The sequence below is a fragment of the Triturus cristatus genome, chromosome 10 (assembly GCF_964204655.1).
Source record: "Triturus cristatus chromosome 10, aTriCri1.1, whole genome shotgun sequence".
Lineage (NCBI taxonomy): Eukaryota > Metazoa > Chordata > Amphibia > Caudata > Salamandridae > Triturus > Triturus cristatus.
In genome coordinates, this window is record NC_140593.1 from 817,430,059 (window position 1) to 817,446,835 (window position 16,777).

Below are 16,777 nucleotides of genomic sequence, written 5' to 3' on the forward strand. Positions count from 1 at the left end.
CCAACAACTTGCTATATGAAGATATACATAGTGCAACACATTAAGTGCATTGACTTTTTAAATATTTGTTTTGCATCCTGGTACTTGTAGTCCTGCATTTATAGTGAGGACATGCAAAACTACAAGTACTGGAATGCAAAGAAACACTGAAGAACTCAATAAAATACTACTAACATCGAATACTTATTTTGTACTCACAAAAATTTTCCCAGAGAAACGGAAGAGGTTTGTGTTTAGAATACAATAATTAGTGGTTTATGTGCTCTCAAGTGAGACCCTCATTGTCGGTCTCTCCTCTCCTGTCATACAAAGTCTATCTCTGCTGCTGAATGAAGTATGACAGTGGGATGGTGTGGGGTCTCTCATAGTCGTCGTTTCTCATTCATGTTTTAGAGTCCGTACTCTCAATAGGTGCCACTTTAAACATGTTTTTTTATATCTGTTCCTGCAGGTCCCTGGAAACCCACCAGAGCATGAATGCTCACAAATCAAACTTGGCACTCCGTGTCAAAGGGATACTAATCGCCATTTATTGGCCTCTCGTTGGGCGTTTTAAGCAATTTGTCAGCTGGTTTCTCTGTAGATTCTTAGGTCTAAGCTAGAGACACCTTTCTGACCAACCTCATGATTCCCAAAAAATCATAAAAAAATATCTACTTATATGAACTAGATACAGGGGCTTTTGGTCAGAATACTTTAGCCATTTGCTCTGTTGCTGAGAGTGATGGCATTTTGTTTGTGCACATCCAACTAAAAGGTAGTCTATTTCAGTACAAGGGAAACGTCTGCTTTAATCTTTGTTTTTCCAATAGTATGTTTATAGTTTTTTTACTGTACGCACACTACGTTTCTCTTCTTTACTCTTTATGCCTTTTGCATACGTTTGCAAACATGTAAAAAAAAATAAAAAAAGCTTGCCAAGTCCAGACTTGAAGGTGTTGTCAATGCATGTTGTACACAGCAGCTCAAAATGCTTCTCTGACCGTGATAGCCCCAACCTCTTTTCAGAATTTGATCTCCAGCCCCAGTGCGGACTAGATGAGGATGAAAGTTGAAGTGGCTCGACCTCATTTTAAGAATGCATTGGCCACAAATTTGTATTTCAAATTGTTTTGACCAATCATTACATTAGCTTGAGGTTCATGTGGTAGCCTCTTGTGGTATGTCCCTAAAATGTCAACAATATACCATATGATCCTGGAATTCCAGAGGCCACAACCAGAGGATATTCTAGTTCACTACTAGCAGCAGCAGCTCCTCCGTTATGGCGGAGAAGCGTCACGCCACTGCTTTAATGCAGTGCAAAGGAAAAATTAAATTATAATAACGGAACGTTAAAATTATCATTATATTTTTAGTGTTGTAGTTGCACTGCAGCCAGATTAATAGGGTGGGACGGGGAGGGGCTGGGCTTCTGTGACATCGAGGGAGGAGGAGTGGTGGTCGCACCTTAAGTAGACGGCCGGCCAAACTGTCATGCGCACTTTGCATGTTTTCCACAGGCTGTATTGCAACATGCCCAGCCTCCCAGTCTCTCTCTGAATGACAAACCGCGGCGCTAAGACCAATCAAAATGCTGCTGTAAGGTAGCGTTGTGAATGGTGAGAGGAGTCTGGATGCTTCCTGCGTCTGGGGAGAGATGGTGGCTGGCAATGGCAACCACCAGGTAAGTTTTCTTTTCGTTTTATTCCTGTCCCCTCACCTTCCCCCAAGCTATAGTTCCCCACTAGCTGCCACTGTTCACTAGAAAGATTAGATGGCGTATGATGATAGGGTAAGAAAAGCAGTAGCGCTCTTGGAGGGAGTGCTGCGGGGGGGCGGGGGAGGAGCAGGGTGGGGAGTAGTAAACTACAGCATACAGCTGAACAGAGGTAGGTAAACAAATAAATAAAAGGGATTTCATTGCGTGCGCTGCATTGCTAAGCATCCCTTCTAGTTACTGTGTAATATCTGCTGGAACGGTTTTAATCCACCGCCAAAGGGTCTTGCGTATATTAAACCCATGATAATGTCGCAATCTGATGTTCCCAGATTCAAGACTTGCCGCAACCCACCTACTGTTGGTCAGCTGAGACCCCTCTGCATGTGACCTCAATGCTTAAAACCTGCTCCCTTACTGCACTTGCCTGTCACTCCAAGACATCTGGCAACACCTGACACAGCAGCTTGACGAATGAGCAGGCGCAGAAATGACTGAAGGAATCCCCCTTTGCAACTAGAAATATTTGTACTGCCCACCCCGGTGTGTTACCTAGCGGGCTGTAAGTATCTAACATATCTCTTCCCCATGGAAAGATACCACAGCTGCTTTGGTTTAGAGAACCTCCCTAAGCACAACATTTATCATGGACCTACCTCTAGAGAGATAACAACCCCTCAGCCTTCGAAAATCATACTGAGATCAGCTGGCCGAAGCCGTGGCTGACAATTACAAATGTTTGCGCTCGGGCCTGTCGAAATTTACAGTTATTCCACTTACTACTATTGTGCAAGCCAAGCTCGTCTCTCCCTGCGTTTGCTTCCTGTCCTACCTCCTACTCAGGAAAGCTTGCCCCACTGTGTTTGACATGGTCTATGCCCAAAGTAACAGGAGAGTGCTTGCACACCTTCGCCCCGAGGGATATCCTGGCACTGATTAACGGATGTTTTTAGCTGTCCACTCGATGGTACTCAATTGTTCGCCCTCTGGAGGGAGAAAGGCTGAGGGGGCTGCACCCTATCTGATGGGATGCCTTGGTAAAAGGATGCCCTTATCTAATTCCAATATGCCCACGCCCTTCCTAAGGGGGGACTAGATGTGGGAAACGCTCAAGTGTCCCGCCTACATCCTCCCAGGCTGCTTAATTGCTAACAATTTGAGCGCCTAATGGCCAGTGATTGGCATCTGTTAGTTGAAGTTGCACATCTCCCCCAACCCACCGATTGTTAGTCTTTGCATACTTGGAGGACCGAGGACGCCAGTGGCTGTCCCAGCAGCGCAAGTGGCTACTTTATGCATGCTCTTCCCATTTCGGTTTCATACGTCGGGGTCAGTCAGTCCCCATTTCGCTTAACATGACCACAAACACTTGAGAGCAGTTTGTAATTGTAAGATATGACAATAAGGTGTTGATGCCAGATAAGCTGCCTAACAACCAACAGTTTAAAGCAGCACCAGGAGCCACGCTGTGAGAGGCTCCCCTGCTTTTGGGCCATGTATGTGAGAAATGTTTCCTTGAGTGCGGGGCTTGCGAAACACCGTCCTGCTAACCTAAAATTCCGGTTGCCTTCCCAATACCAACCGTACGGAAGCTTGACCCGGTACCCTTTCACCTATTTATGCTGGCACCTCAGTCTTCCTCCTTGCGCTCTCCCCATACTTGGCGTCACTGCTGCCCCACACTCCATCTGGGTTGTCTGGTCCATCTTCCTGCGACCAAGGTGCCACCATTGTCGCACGGTTTAACCACCGTTATCGCAGACAGATACCATGCAAGATAAATAAAGACCCAGGTGAGCAGTGCCTTCTCCAATTCCATAAAGACGAGCTAACATGCCAGCAAATTGTTGGCTTCATGTAAAACAGTTTTGTCCCTTATTTCCCGCAACAAATCCAGCCCCATCTTACAAAAGGGACCCGAATCGTAAGGAAGGGTAGCACTCCTCTGGTGGTGAGGCACCTAGGGGAGGTGTAGGAAGTATTAGAAATGGGCGTTCAGGTATATTGAAGGTACTGGCGGATATACGTAATTTTGCAGGTCTTGTGCTATGCCGTGCCCTCATTAAACATGCATTAGATTTGTTAGCTGATTACAGCAAGGAGCTATGCCATCTAATTGCCCCCTGTTTTGAGACCCGAGCAGGAGAGGACACACGACACGCCCAACTAGCGTTGAACTAACAGCAACCCAGCTGTGCCCCCAGCCTCACAGATTTCAAACGTTAAGCGCTTAATTTGTAGACAATAAGCCAGGACTGGCGACGGCGGCGGCCACTTCAGTTCACACCACATGTTGCTCCTGCCGTGCTGCCAATCATATCACATCACAACTACTAACCCTGACGCTTGAGCAACTGTATGCCCGGGCTCACGACAGGCGGCCAATTTAGGTTGCCCCACACATCGCTCCTGCCGTGCTGCCAACCCTAGCAACATCGCAACTACTAACCCTGACATTTGTGCCAGTCTAACACTTAAGACTATTCCGGGCCCCCAAAGCTATAAGAATGGCCTGGACAGTAGGCCATAGTAATTTTAACGTATGTTGAATAAATTAATGCCTGTTGTTGTGGTTCTCTCTAAAAAGACAAACAGCGCTGTTGGACCCGGCCTCGTGGCGTGGTCCTGACTTCCCTGGGGTTGGGCCCGTTCCCCGCCCTGGCCTCCACGGGCCACCCGTTCGAGCCGCACGAGGTCGCATACACCTCGGGGCTCCACCATTTTGTTGCCTGCCACGTGACCCTGCACACCAGTCCACCTGACTCCGCTCAACCCGGCCTCGGCCCCAGCGAGGCCCAGACATTGAGGCACCAAGAACTGGCCAGGGGGTATCACGTGAACACCTCATCGCCCTGGCGGAGGGCGGTATCGATGGGACCCCCAACCGTCCCCACACACCGAGGTGCGATCGGCCTCCATCTCTCCTGGGCCCGGCGCCTCTCCTGCTGGGCGTCTGGCCGCTCCCACCCCGGCCTCTCCGCCCCTCCGGGCGCAAGGGTCCGGACTTCAAAGGGCTCCAGGCCTATATCTGGGGCGACCCCGCAACAGACCGGCAGTTGTATCCCGGAGTCGGGAGCCCTGCTGATCGAATCGCGGCCGACCCTACGGAGAAGAACTCTTGCTTGAATCCACCACGAGCCCTGCAGACTGCGTCGCGGCTCCTTCTTGCTGAAACCTTGAAGCCCCCCGGAACATCGGGGCCCTGCTGACGCTGTCGCGGCCCAACCTCGCTGAACCCTCCCTCGGAGCCCTGCTGACGACGTCGCGGCTCGAGCTGAGCAGAAACCATCTTGAGTGCCCCGCTGACCTGGTCGCGGCTCTCCACGAACTGAACGCCAGAGCCCTGCTGACGCCGTCGCGGCTCGACCCCTCCGAGATCCGGAGGTCCTCCAGCTTGAGGATAAGAACTGGGCCCCAGGTACCCTCGTACTGAGCTCCTGCCAAAGACTGTCCCGCTACCCCTTCCCTTCTAAAGAGACACTGAGACTTTTGTGGATCCCCCGATCCTTTTCGTGTAAATATTGATCCCGTAACCTTTAAGTGCTGATAAAGATTTGCTCGTCTTGAGACAACCTCCTTGAGTCCGGTGTGGTGGTGTTACTGTGCTAGTGCATGATAGGAGAAGGATCTCCCTCGGAGGCTTCTCAGCGGCGCTCGGCTACTTCGTACAGTGTGGGGGCCCCTCTGGGTGGTCTCTCCGACTCCCCGAGGTCCGCCTTCCAACATTTGGTGGCCAGCGACGGGATCCGAGCCGAACGCAGTACGTACAAGCCAGTAACCCACTAGCTACCCATCCAAACAACCGGAAGTCATGAGCAACCAAGAGAACAACACGACCACGGAGCAAAAAGAGTTGAAACAGTTCTGCAAAGACAAGGGCATTGCAACCACCGGCCTAGGTACCAAAGAAGAGCTGCAGAAAGCCCTGAGGACCTGGCTAGAGGCTAGAGGCCGGGGCAGGCCCCTCCCAGGACGAAGGTCCACTGCCCCTGACTGTGGCCACATCAACCGCACCAACTCCGGCAACCGGAGGAAGAAACAGCCTAGAAATCGGCCTCTCCGAAGAGGAGATACGAGAACGGGAGAAGGTCCGGAACCACGAACTAGAGCTCGCACGACTACGGCTGGACGGCGAACTCCAGCTAGCAGAGAAGAAACTGGCCCTAGAACAGCTACGGCTACAAGAGGAGATAGAAGAGAAGAGACGGCACCGAGAGTTGGAGGAAAAAAGACTGACCCTTGAGCACGAGCGAAGTCTCAAAGAGCTCGAAATCAAGGCAAAGAACGGGGGGACCGACACCCCCAGGTAATAGAGACACCCTACCGCCTGCCGAAAACAAGGTATATATCCCTAAAGATGTCGTCAAGGAGTACTACAAAAATGACGACATCCAACAATGGTTCAAAGCATACAAGGTGGCCATGACCTCCCATCGGGTGCCCCGAAAGGACTGGGGCGCCGGCCTGTGGGGTCGGTTCCTTAGTGAAGGTCGAGACACACTGCTCCAGCTGCCAGAGGAGGTGATGACCTCCTACGACCACATGAAGGAGGCCCTGCTCACCCGCTACGGGCTAACCGCGGAAATGTACCGCCAGCGGTTCAGAGACTGTAAGAAGATCCCGGGCACTACCTGGGTGGAATATGTGGACTTTTTCAGCCGGGCCCTAGAAGGATGGATCAAGGGTAGCAAGGTCACCACCTACGGGCAGCTGGTCGACCTCATTGTTTGGGAACATCTCTCCAACAATTGCTTCGTGGAGCTAAGGCAACACCTCCTTGACAGCAAGATGACCGACCCACGTAAACTCGCCGTCGAGGCCGATCGATGGGTCAACACCCGCGTCCCCCGGAACTCGATGGGGGAGTACCAGAGGAACCCCACCGGACCTCCACGCCAACGCGGTGGAGGGGGAGGGCCGAACCGGAATCGGGACCCCCACGCCGGGGCCCCCAGGAGCCCGCCTCGAGGGCCGCCGCCGCAACACCTCTCCCCGAGCCTAGCCCGAAGAGGGGCGACCTCAGCCAGAACCGGACCACGGCCCCCAGTAACCTGCTACGGCTGTCAACAAACCGGACACTATGCCAGCGATCCGGTATGCCCCCTGAACCGAAGAAGCGGGGCCGGCGGGCCCCCGCCCCGACAGCTGGTGGCCGCCGCCCTGGGGGAAGGAGAGGAAGAAGAAGAAATCCTCGACCGAGGAACCACCGAATGGGAGCCGGCGGCCATGTCCCTGGTCTGCCTGGGCAGCCGAGAAATGGTGCCCCGCACACCAATCCCAAGCAACACCCAGAAATACCGGCAGCAGGTCACCATCAATGGCCGACGGGCCGAAGCCCTTCGTGACACCGGCGCCAGTGTCACCGCTGTCCGCTGCCACCTGGTGACCCCCGAACAAATCCTACCCGATGTGCTGTGCCCCGTCTGGACGGCCGACAACAGCGAAAGCCTGTGCCAGATGGCCCTGGTCCCCTTCGAGTGGGGAGGGGTGACAGGCCTACTGAAAGTGACTGTCCGGGACGACGCACCAGTGGACTGCCTCCTGGGGAACGACCTAGAGAGTTCCCCCTGGGCTCAAGTGGAGCGACGAGAGCACCTCCGAATGCTGGGACTATCCGAATGGGCCTGCGCCATCACCCGGTCCATGGCCGCCCAGGCCCCCCGCTCATCCCAGGCCCCCGGTACCGCCCAGCCCGAGGGGCTCGCACCAACCCCCGCCTGCAGCAAGGGGGAGGCGAACACCGACACTGGACCGACTGAACCCTCCCCCGAAGAGATTGCTTCCCTAGGCGCCCTACCAGAACTTACACAATGGCGCCACGAAGGGGGCCCCTCGCGAGAACAGTTCCTGCAAGAACAGCAGTCCTGTCCCTCTCTCGAAGGGGTCCGACGACAAGCGTCCGCACAAGCCAACGGTGACCAGACCGGCACCCACTGGGTCTACTGGGCCGAGGGCCTATTGTACAGTGAACAGAAAGTGGCAGAACTCGGGGCCAGCCGCGTGTTGGTGGTCCCTCTCCGCTTCCGAGAGTTCCTTCTCAACCTGGCACGTGACGTGCCCCTCGCCGGGCACCTGGGACAAGACAAAACTTACAGCCGTCTGGTGACCCACTTCTACTGGCCCCGGATGCGAAAAGACGTGGACAACCACTGCCGGTCCTGTCAGACCTGCCAAGCCAGCGGGAAGACCGGGGGTCGGGTCAAGGCCCCCCTCCAGCCCTTTCCAGCCGTCAGCACCCCGTTCGAACGAGTTGGGATCGACATTGTGGGGCCCCTGGACCCCCGGACCGCCCTGGGCCACCGCTTCATCCTGGTCCTCGTGGACCACGCCACCAGGTACCCGGAGGCTGTCCCGCTAAGAACTGTAACGGCCCCCGTGGTGGGCCGGGCCTTAATGGGAATCTTCTCCCGAGTGGGATTTCCCCGCGAAGTGGTGAGCGACCGGGGCACAAACTTCATCACCAAATACATGCGGTCCCTGTGGCAGCAGTGCGGGGTCACGTACAAATTCACAACCCCCTATCACCCCCAGGGGAACGGGCTGCGACTCCCCGAGGTCCACCTTCCAACAAGCGCCAACTTGTGGCAGACTGTTCCAAGCACCGGTGTTGACACTTAAGTGACGGTGCCGAGCACCCGGAACCACCCTGCTAAATTTGCACAGGTACCTAGATACTGAATTTAGCAGTAGTAGAAAATTGCAGCACTTTATAAAAGTCCAGGAGTGACTTTCTCATATTGTGATTTTAACAAAAGGAGGCTGTAAATATAATGCCTGGTTCAACTATTAAAAGTGCGTATCCTTCTTGGAATTGCATTAAAACATAAGTTGGCGTCTGAGCTTAGTATTGCAGCCGCACCGTCCTGCCACCTCTGCTATTGTACCCATCAATAAACTCATCACATAACATTGGACATATACCAGCCAGGACTCCTCATTTTGCCACTAGTTGTTAAATGCGTAAAGTAAATGAGCAACACTCTGGCTAACTCGTAAGACTACTGACAATGCTTTCATTCTGAACTGGTGAGACTGCGCAGGCTCTATCCTGAGTTTCTTAGAAATACAACAGCATCAAAATCCCTAAATTACAACTTTACTGAAGTGTTGCTCCAGTGCGCGCCTGCTGCACAAGCTATCAGCACGCTTCACTTGAGCAACAGTTGCATTTCAGACTGACCCACTCATTTGATATGCACGTGGAGATTGAGTGATTTGCCAAGAATCACAAGATGCGCACAGCTGGAGGCTACTCTCTGCTGCATCAAGCTCTATGGGGCCCAACCGGTAACGTTTGGATGGCCAGGAGCATTTTCTGGCTATTTTACAAGGCATGCAGGCCAAGGAAGGCTCCAACCTGCTGTTCCCCTAACAGTACTGCCCCTGTGCCACAGGTGCCCCCATCATGCTAGTGCGTGAACATTACCTCCAACCTCTCCCCTGGGAGCACATGATGACCACGAGGCCAGAGAGCCAAAATAACAGGCCCGCCCCTGGGAGCGCCGAATCGCCAGCAACCAGAACACACCAGGGAGACACTTGGACCCACCTGTTTTTAATTACACGCAACATTGTCCAACTCCCTTACATGGGAGTACTAAAAGCCTTAGGGATAAATTCACCTAATTCACAGATTATAACAAGTTAAATCCAGAATCCTATTTTTTGAAATTGCAATTGTCTTCTCAATCCAAATTTACTCTAACCCACACAAAATTAATCTATTCCACTTCCTTTAGAACTGAATTGGCCATACAGGGTTATGATCACTGGAGAGATACCATTGATTTGAAATAAATCTCTGGCACTAAGGCTTGGCAGGTTCAGGAACAGAAGCTTTGAATCGTGCCTGCCTAATCCAGACTCAAATATTATTTTTAATTGATACAGTGCACCAAACTACTTGCTCTGGCAACTTCCAAAAATTTAAATATCTCATCCATTCCGTCTTTAGCGGAATATGATAATTGGCGTACACTAACAAATTATACGATGAATGTTTTACAAGCTCTGTTTTAAAATGAGACTTTCATGGGGACGTGGATGTCTCTAAAATACTCTTCCACCTCACCCTTACCGTCAAAAAGAAGTACTTCCAGCTTGCCTTTCGTCAGCTTCTTCACATTCTCCAGACCACTGAACACCACGTGTTGCGAGCCTGTGTCCTTGGACAGGTCAGCCAGAGCCTTAACCTGTAAGAAACACACCAAAACCAGGATAGATTTAGCAAATACAGGTGTTGATAACTCAAGCTCCTACCATGTAGGATTCAAGGCTGGTCACAATATCAGACATCAATACAATATTAGACATCAACTGTCTGTACAGAGCTCCCCTGCCCAGCCCTTAACAAGGTGGGGTTGAGGAGAGGGTTGCTCCTGATGGGTGGGCAGCTCCTTGGACTCTCCCCCGATTAGAGTGTTGGGTCTCACCTGGGCAACCTTCTCTCTACTGCCATTCTCTCAGTAGTTGGTAACAACGAAGGCTCCATAGGCACCGGTCAGGGCAGGTTTTAAAGTCTCAATGTGGTCCAGGTCTCCCTTGAAGAGCTCAGCACCAAGTTTCTTCAGTTCCTGGGATACACTCTTATTGGGGTCTCGTGTCACAGCTCTCACAGCAAAGGTACCATCACGGAGGAGAGCCCTTACAACTAAACCACCCTGTGACCCTAGTGAAAAATCCAAAGAGAAGAACATTTAGGAGGGAGGATTCAAGTCACATTTGGGTCGGTCTGAGTGCAGGGACTTCTGTGTTTTCTCTCTAACCCAGAGAATTGTTTGGGAGAATGGAACTATTTTGGAAGGGGGGGGGGGGTGGGCAGGATACCACCTGATTACCTTAAACTCCAAATCGCAAAGGTACCCCTGACTGAGTCCTAGCTCAGGCTGACCCAAGTACTTTTAAGACGGACTGACCCAAACTAGTTTTTTTAGGGACCCCCACACACCCTATTGGGAGCTATATCACCTTAACTTTCATATTGCACTGCTCATGACTTCAACCGAGAGAGATCTTAGAGGACCACTGATGGCACTACCATTTCAATTTTTGGTGAGAATGCAGACAATGAAAAAATACTGCTAATAAACTTACTAGCAGTACGTTCTTTATAGTTGGAGCATACAGTACCATCGTCAACATACTGAATTACCCACAATGAGCACTTACAGAACAAATCTGTACTGCCAAAGCCGGGAAACAGGTGAGTTAAAAAAAACAAAAAAAAACAAAAAAAGGGAATGGGATGCAGCTTTTGTGATACCAATAAGATGTGATATGATCCCAACAGTGATGCCAGTTTGAGATCACGAGCAATGAATCAAGGACTAAGGTGGGGGACATCAGTTACACTTTTCACAAAGACTAACACATTTTAGCAGATTTGGGGTTGCCCAAAAAGTTGTTTCAATGCTTTTTTGTAGGCATTTTTTTGTTATTTCATTATTTGGTGACTGATCTTATGGGTTAATCATGAATAGTCTTAGTAAACAAGTATAATTCTTGTATGAAATATTTCACGCATTTTTGTTGGTTTTGTAATGATTTACTTCAAGCCCCTTCCATATTCCGGTTTCCTTTGTCCCAGAGTTTGCTAGGCATAGACCTCCGGCATACCTAACTGGTTCTAGGCACAGCCCACGCCCTTACCCCTAGTCATCGCCGTATGGCATGTTTTTCTGGCACGGATTCCAGAGCAAATTCAAGTTCCCAACTTCCAGAAGCCAAGGGCTCCGACTCTAGCTAGGCAGAGGATAGGTTTTGAGCCACAACCTTCCCTCAGTCAACGGACCATCAGCTGTGCCCAGTGTATTCGGGGGGAAGCATTTTTTACCTTCGGCGAAAGCCCTGCACCCCAAAGCATGCTTAGCACATATGAGCTTATTTCCATGCCGCTATCGACCAACCCTCTTGCGGCCATTATTCTCCCTTTGGCCCCTGCATCACAAACAGGAACTTAAAGAAACAACTGGTTTCCCTTTTCACCGACACACGTCCCTAAATTTCTAGGCCTTCCACACGTGCCATTGCGATACCACCAGTAAAAAAAAAAAAAAAAAAATGAAATAGGCCATCAAGGACCGCAAGAAAAATATTTACTTAGGTACCAGATTGGTTTGTTTCAATGCAATAACGTGCTGTGAATCTTCAAACCTTTGAAATTCAGCTTAGATACATGTTTCATGGCAACCCCACATGGACAAACTAATTGTGTAGTTTTGTACTGACAATTTTGTTTAGCCTGCGTACATTTGAAATGATGAGAGGTTGAGATCATTTAATGTGCTCCTCCCAACTGGTAAAAATAAAACTATTTCCAACTGTAGTGTCATGTGAGTTAACGATGGGACCCTTTTGGTTCCTGATAAGACTCTGTAGAACTGTGACATCGGTGTTGGGGTGTGGTGAATAGAGTTCATGTTTAGAATGTTGAGTTTGCAGTTACATACAGAGCAAAAAAAACGTGAAAGACCAAGCTCTGTCTGTAGCATGTTCATTTACGAGTACCCAGGCTAATGAGGATGCTACAACTGGCGACGAGTTAGGGGATTATGTAAACCCTGCTACCCGAAGAACCAAGAGTGCTCTAACACAGAGCATGTGGAGTCAAAGCGCCACTCCAGCCAGCATGAATCTTTTGAAGATTACAAAAGTCTCAATGAGAAGTTTACTCATCATTGGCCAGAGACCTGCTAATAAGGCCGTGAAACTGGTACTGCGCCACCATGCAACACTGAGCTGTCATTAATACAGTACGACAGTGCTAAAGGCAGTGACAACCAGGTACAGAGAAGCGCCAAAGGCAGTGATTGATGAATGCAAGGAAGCATTAAAAGCGGAAAACATTTCTAATGCAAAGAAATGCTAAAGACAGGAGAAACAAACTACAATGTAAAGAGGCAAGAAGTGTGAAGAACCCGAGCAAGAAACAAAGCCACTACTAACCACTAAAGAAGAAGACAGCACCTACTCGCAATGTCCTACAGATTCGAATCTCCCATTACTCCTGGGGCCATTCATGATGTTCCTCTGTATGTGTCACTCTTTGTCTTTGCATCCTCATGTGAAAAACCAATAAACAGATTTAGAGGGAAAAAAAGGAAGACAGCACCTCACAGCCAGAGAGCGGGCACGTCGACTTAGGTGGTAGCACACGGCTAGTGCTTGACAAAGGTGTCAGTACAAGTGGGCAGCAGGCGCTGGCAGAGCGAGCTCTGCTCTTGACTGCAGAAAGTTCCAAAGGTTATGATGCTGCTGCATTCCTAGAACCACTGCCTTCCTTTGATACCATAACAAAAGCACAAAACTTGTGAGAGATGAACCGGCTGGATAGAAACCTTCGATGATTTAATTGATGCACTGGAAGAAACAGATAAGAAAAAGATTGTAAAATACCTCAAAAATCTTGCCAGTGAAGGAATGAAAGGGGTAATAAAGAAATGCCATGAAGTGACGAAGTCACATACTGTCAAACCAAAGACGTATTAAATCTCAAGTTCAATCCAATGCCGAATGTTGATTACGAAAGATGTATTTTGACTTGGGAACGACAAATATGGTGAAACATCCAAAAAAGTTGTTTAGACTTGATACGCTCATATATCATTGTAGGTTTAATTAATTCAATTATGATGTAGCTACACGTCTGAGTTATCTACAGATGTCAGCTGAGAGAAACCCTTAGTCTGGAGCGAGTTCTCATGGCTGCCAGAGCTGACGAACATGCTGAACATGCTGATCGACAAGCTGCTGACATAGGTAGGTGCCCAGAATAAGTCCATCATGAACATGAAAAGTATGCATTAACACAAAGCTGAAGAAAACAAAGTGATGTCTCTAAAGAAAAAGAAACTGGGCTTTCGATGTGGATTTTCATTGGTAAATGTCCTGCAGTTGGACAAGTATGCAAAGGTCGTAGGAAGGAGAACCATTTTGTAACGGTTTGGGTGGCAAAGGAAAAGCGAAGTGCATCACGATGAGAAAACAAAATGGACATTGGAACGTTCCAGAAGCAACGTTCTATGCACGCCCCCAAGCGGCAACGTCATGTGAGGCAAATCAACATTAAATGAAGTTGATCATCACCTAAATCTTTGTTCAAGAGTTCTTCAGTTTAATTTTCAAATGACAGTGAGGAAGGATGTGCAATGTTGATGTTTACCTCAGAAAAAAGTGCACGTCAGACTGGCCACATACAAAGAAAAATATGAGTCAAAGGAAAGTCGAAGAGTACTGTTACAAAAGTCATTCAAACATTGTTTGAAAATTACACTAAAAGTAAATGTTTGCTCCATACCTTTTATTATTGACAGTGGTGCATGATAAACATTATGCCTGAGGAGAAATACAATGAACTGTCTGCATTGCCTCGTTTCACACGGTCGACTACTACAGTGTATACATGGGCTGCATCAATGAGATTGAAGAGTCAAGGTTCATTCGTAGCAACAACGACACAAAAAGATAAAAGTACAAGCACCCATTCATGCAATTCAAGGTAATGCGTCAAGTGCCTATTTTACTTAGTTTCAATACTACTGCTGATATGGGACTGACATCTGTGAACTACAACATGAATGCCCATCACGAAATAGGAAGTCAGTTCCCGTCATTGTTTCATGGATCCATAAAACTACAGATCATAAAAGTGCAACTGCATATCAATGAGTATGTTCATCCTGTTGCCCAAAGACAGACAAATTACATTCCATCTACAAGAAGCTGTTGAGAGAGAGCTTGAGCATTACTAAAGCATGATATCATTGAGTGATATACTGGTCCAACTCCGTGGCTTTCGCTCATAATGGTGGTTCTTAAAAAGGACAGTGAAGGAGCTGTACGCATCTGTGTGGATATGTGTCAAGCTAACAAAGCAATTGAAACAGAACAACATCCCGGTCCGGACATTGAAGACATGATCACATAGTTAATGATGCCAAAGTTTTCTCTCGCCTTGATCTGAACAAAGGATATGATCAGTTGGAACTCAAAGAAAATTGCAAGTACATTACCACCTTTTTTACACATATTGATTTGTTCAGATATAAACAATTTTGTTTCGGTGTGTCATCAGCAACAGAACATTTTCAAGATGCCATTCATCGTATCATACATGTCAAACGCTTTCAATTACAGGGATGACATTCAGTTTTGGAGCTACACGAAAGGAACATTATACAGCTTGTACACAAGTGTGTTTAGTTGCTGACGCAGGTCACAAAACAAAACTCAAAGTCTTTGGCCATCTCTTTTCTGATATACAACACCGGATCCAGCTAAAGTACAAGCTTTGTCATCTACCAGTCCTCCACAAAATGTTACCATGTTACATCCATTCCTTGGCATGGCCAGTTACTGTTACAGATGCATACGTGACTTTGCCACAATAAGTGCTCCCTTAAGAGACTTACCCTAAAGAAATGCTTAATTTCACTGGTCACAGTAATGTGAACAAAGTTTTAAGAAAATCAAGCATGCAATCGGAAACGCCATTGAAATGGCCTAATTTGATCCGAAGCTTCATACAGAGGTTGTTGTTGACGAAAGCCCGGTCGGGTTGGGTGCAATCCTTGCCCAACACAGTGGACACCCAAATGCTCGAAGGCATATGGAAGCAGAAGTTTGTCACAAACTGAACGTGCCTATTCACAACCTGAGAAAAAGTCCAAAAACTAAGATGCCTCCTAGAATTTAACATAGGGGCTTGCGACTACAGGAATAGGACTACACTATTGTGCACCATCCTGAAAAAGATCAAAACCCTGGTGACTAGTTTTCACAAGTACAATATAACAAAAGAGAGAGAAAGGGATTTCACAACTAAGTTGTAAGGGGTACTCCCAGTCCCCTAAGGTATACAAAATAAACAAAGAAGGGGGTATCCTTAAATGAAAGAAGGTAAAAACCTTCTGTTAGAGAGTTCACAGAGAAGTAAAAAGAGAAATTATTTATTTTTTATGAAACCCCTCACTCACCAACCTAGTTGGTGACGTGCTTCATCATCGGGGTCCACCCGGGCAGCCGAATTCCACCCGGGTGTGCTTCAATGCCTGATTACAGCGTAGCAGGTTTGTTATTATGTCAGTACGTGTAAGTGACGTGTGCGAGTGAGTGAGTGAAATAAAGTTAAAAGTAATCCTACTGTACTCCCTAAAGAATTTAATATGGAGCAGCAGGATCACAATTAAAAAAGTGGTGAGGTGTAATACTAATGTAGGTTTGATTTGACCTCAAGTATTATCCAAAAATTGATGGTCTACATGTTTCAACCTTTGAGTGTAGTCACAGGTTTTCGTCAGGACCTATCGACACACCGGGTGAACCTGAAAAAAGAACATACAGTACTGGGCCATCAGTCCTATTCCATGTAAAAAAAAATATATTTTTAACAATCACTCTTGACTCCTTTTTATCGTCTCACCTTTGACTAGCCATTCACCGGTAAAACCGACCTGTCCCTTTAAGAATGGTCTCCTCACTCCAGGCCACGCCCACTAGTCATGTGACATTTAACCAGGAAGTGAGGAGTATTTAGTTGAAGCTTTGCAGCCCACTCAGTAACATCCGGGTGCCTGGGGGAAGTACCGCAGGTTTGTGGCAGGTAGTCGGTGAGCTGAGGTAAGAGTGTGGAGGGAAGAGCTGGTGGCCATACACACGTGAGGCACTTAGAGTTGAGTGTTCTGACCAGTACCGCCTGTGTTTTGTGTTTTTTGTCCAACAGTAACGCAGCACCGTCTGCCTCCCTTATGAGCCCATGATACGATTCGATTAAGAATCGCGAGTGAGTTTTGAGTCTTTTCCTCATTTTCACCGTGTTCTGTTTTTAAATAATTTCCTTAGCGCACGCATGTCACAAATAGAGTCGTTTTCACGTGCGTCTGGCCGCTCTGTAGAATTGCACATCAAGTATGCTCACCATTGCTGTGTAGCCGTAAGACACCCACGACTACCACAACGATTTATTGGGTTGATGCTAATTTCGCATAATATGGAACGGATGTTTGGTTCCAATAATCACTGGCAATTACCGGGGCGTATAACTCAGAATGTGGTGATTATATGTGCAAAAATGAGAGTTCA

General features: G+C 48.3%; 1 long non-coding RNA gene across 2 annotated transcripts in view; it reads right to left on the reverse strand.

The window, feature by feature from the left end:
- LOC146790061 (uncharacterized) overlaps positions 1–16,777 on the reverse strand; it is a 127,735-nt gene that overhangs the window by 92,586 nt on the left and 18,372 nt on the right. For both annotated transcript variants that reach the window (XR_014969520.1, XR_014969519.1), the window contains exon 2: positions 9,777–9,891. This is a non-coding gene — a long non-coding RNA (uncharacterized LOC146790061). The remainder of the gene's footprint in view (positions 1–9,776; positions 9,892–16,777) is intronic.